Source organism: Macaca fascicularis, chromosome 8 (genome assembly GCF_037993035.2).
Source record: "Macaca fascicularis isolate 582-1 chromosome 8, T2T-MFA8v1.1".
NCBI classification, from domain to species: Eukaryota; Metazoa; Chordata; class Mammalia; order Primates; family Cercopithecidae; genus Macaca; species Macaca fascicularis.
The window spans coordinates 79,868,985-79,872,734 of NC_088382.1; the positions used below are offsets into that span (position 1 = coordinate 79,868,985).

At 45.3% G+C, this 3,750-nt stretch overlaps 1 pseudogene; it reads left to right on the top strand.

Annotated features, from left to right (window-relative positions):
- Positions 1 to 295: 295 nt before the first annotated feature.
- Positions 296 to 3,266, top strand: LOC102129381 (syntenin-1-like; annotated as a pseudogene).
- The last annotated feature ends 484 nt before the right edge of the window (positions 3,267 to 3,750 follow it).

Sequence of the window (3,750 nt, forward strand, 5' to 3'; positions counted from 1 at the left end):
CAGCAACAGGACAAAACTGAGCGTCTCACCCTTGCTCAGAGCCACCTCACGAACAGAAATGTTCGCTTCATGGGAAGAGCTCCGTCTTGTGGAAGAGAGAGATGAGGGATGAGGGATGAGGGAAAATAAGAGGAAGTGAAATACTCGCCTTTCTCCCACTCTAGGAAAAGGGGTCATCTTTCCTAGCGAGTGAGGGAGAGAGGGCCAATTCCAAACATGGAGTGTTGAGAATTACTTCTGGGTATGTCCAGCAGAGGGCGCTCTGGTATAGGTAGAAAGAACAGCAGAGTCAGCCACTCCTGGGGAAAATCCGGAGGTTTAGCTTGGTTGCCTGGCTAGCTCCAAAACTGGTATACAGGGACTTGGGACAACATTCTGAATGGAAGCCCGAAGGAATTCAAAGTTATGCTTACATAGGAGGAGATGGCGTGCAATTGCCCAGAGAAATCCTTGCAGCTTCAACAGCCCTTCCCAAGAAGCCACCCCTTAGAACAGTTACCAAAAATACGTAAAATATTTCCAGCTATGAAGAATTCTTTTAGGCGGCGCCGTGACGCGCCTCGGGAACGGTCCTCGGGCGCGCGCCGCTCTCTAACCCTCGGGCCTCAGAAGTCGGTGCCAGTGACTGGAGGCGGCGGCGGCGGCGAGCGGGTCCTTGTGGGCTACAAGAATCCTGCAAAAATGTCCCTCTATCCATCTCTTGAAGACTTGAAGGTAGACAATGTAATTCAGGCTCAAACTGCTTTTTCTGCAAACCCTGCCAACCCAGCAATTTTGTCAGAAGCTGCTGCTCCTATCTCTCAAGATGGAAATCTCTATCCCAAACTATATCCGGAGCTCTCTCAATACATGGATGGGTCTGACTTGAAATGAAGAAGAAATACGTGCAAATGTGGCCGTGGTTTCTGGTGCATCAATTCAGAGGCAGTTGGTAGCAAGACCTTCCGGTATGATGTGTATGGTGGTTCCTGTAACTGATAATGATGCTGGAATTCGGAGAGCAGAAATTAAGCAAGGGATTCGCGAAGTCATTCTGTGTAAGGATCAAGATGGAAAAATTGGACTCCGGCTCAAATCAATAGATAATGATATATTTGTTCAGCTAATCCAGGCTAATTCTCCAGCCTCATTGGTTGGTCTGAGATTTGGGGACCAAGTATTCCAGATCAGTGGTGAAAACTGCAGGGTGGAGCTCTAATAAAGCGCACAAGGTGCTCAAACAGGCTTTTGGAGAGATTACCACGACATGACAATTCGTGACAGGCCCTTTGAACGGAAGATTACCATGCATAAGGATAGCACTGGACATGTTGGTTTTACCTTAAAAACGGAAAAATAGGCTGGGCGTGGTTGCTCACGCCTGTAATCCCAGCACTTTGGGAGGCCAAGGCGGGTGGATCACGAGGTCGGGAGTTCAAGACCAGCCTGACCAACATGGTGAAACCCCCGTCTCTACTAAAAATACAAAAATTAGCCGGGCATGGTGGCGGGAGCCTGTAATCTCAGCTACTCAGGAGGCTGAGGCAGGAGAATCGCTTAAACCCGGAAGGCGGAGTTTGCAGTGACTGGAGATCAGGCCACTGCACTGCACTCCAGCCTGGGCAACAGAGTGAGACTGCGTCTCAAAAAAAAAAAAAAAAAAAATTAGCTGAGCATGGTGGCGGGCGCCTGGCTACTTGGGAGGCTGAGGCAGGAGAATCGCTTGAACCTGAGAGGTAGAGGTTGCAGTGAGCCAAGATCTCACCATTGCACTCCTGCCTGGGTGAAAAGAGCAAGACTCCGTCTCAAAAAGAAAGAAAAAAAGGAAAAATAACATCCACAGTGAAAAATAGCTCTGCAGCTAGAAATGGTCTTCTCACAGAACATAACATCTGTGAAATCAACGGACAGAATGTCATTGGATTGAAGAATTCTCAAACTGCAGACATACTGTCAACATATGAGACTGTAGTTACTACTACAGTCATGCCTCCTTTTATCTTTGAACTATTTATTTATTTATTTATTTATTTATTGGCAGAGCCCCACTCTGTCACCCAGGCTGGAGTACAATGGTGCAATCTTGGCTCACTGCAACCTCCATCTCCCAGGTTCAAGCGATTCTTCTGCCTCAGCCCACCAAGTAGCTGAGATTACAGGCACCTGCCACCACAACCGACTAATTTTTGTATTTTTGGTAGAAACGGGGTTTCGCCATATTGCCTAGGCTGCTCTCGAACTCCTGACCTCGTGATCTGCCCACCTCAGCCTCTCAAAGTGCTGTGATTACAGGCATAAGCCACCGCACTGGGCCATGAACATATTATTAAGCGGATGGCACCAAGCATTACGAAAAGCCTAATGGATCACGCCATTTCTGAGGTTTAAAATTCATGGCACCATGGAAATGTAGCTCCAGTTTCCTTGTTTGGCAACTTCTGTATTATGCACATGAAGCTTTCCTGGAGCCAGCAAGCATATGCTGCATGAGGACCTTTCTATCTTACATTATGGCTGGGAATCTTACTGTTTCATCTGATACCTTGTTCAGATTTCAAAATAGTTGTAGCCTTATCCTGGTTTAATAGACGTGAAATTTTCAAGAGATTACTGACAGTCCTAAAATAGTTTCTCTACTGGAAACCTGATGCTTTTATAAATCATTGTGATTAGGATGACTGATACAGGCTTAGCTTTGCGTGAGAACCAGTCACCTTTCTCCTAGGTAATGAGTAGTGCTGTTCATATTACTTTAGTTCTATAACATATTTCCATTTTTAACATGCTACCATAGTACATTTAGAATGATTGCCTTTGAGGCCGGGTGCAGTGGCTCATGCCTGTAATCCCAGCATTTTGGGAGGCCGAAGCAGGGGGATCACCTGAGGTCAGGAGTTCGAGACCATCTGTACTAAAAATACAAAAATTAGCCAGGCGTGGTGCTGCGTGCCTGTAATCCCAGCTACTCGGGAGGTTGAGGCAGGAGAATCACTTGAACTCAGGATGTGGAGGTTGCAGTGAGCCAAGATCACATCACTGAACTCCAGCCTGGGCAACAGAGTGAGACTCCGTCTCAAAAAAACAAAAAAAAAAAGTTGCCAGTACTACTTTGTGAGAAGCGAATAGCTATATATTTAATGTAAAAATTATTACCCTAAACCAGGATAAACTTTTGACTCCCCTTTTGGTCATTTGTGGATTAAGTGGTATAATACTTAATTTTGGCATTTGACTCTTAAGATTATGTAACCTAGCTACTTTGGGATGAACTTAGAATATTTTTTTGGTAATTTGTTTCATTTCCTGATTCCTTTTGCAAACAAAATGGTAGTGACACTTTATTCCGATTTTTTTCTTCTTTTTGGTTTATGCCTATTCTATTTTAATTAAATATGTATACATAAAATTTTTTGAAAAGAATTATTTTATAAATAATTTTTGCCAGGTGCGGTGGCTCATGCCTGTAATCCCAGCACTTTGGGAGGCCGAGGCCGGCGGATCACGAGGTCAGGAGATCGAAACCATCCCGGCTAACACGGTGAAACCCCATCTCTACTAAAAATACAAAAAATTAGCCAGACATGGTGGCAGGTGCCTGTAGTCCCAGCTACTCGGGAGGCTGAGGCGGGAGAATGGAGTGAACCTGGGAGGCAGAGCTTGCAGTGAGCCGAGATTAAGCCCCTGCATTCCAGCCTGGGCGACAGAGCGAGGCTGTCTCAAAAATAAATAAATAAATAAATATAATAATACTTTTTCCCCAATATGTCCCAT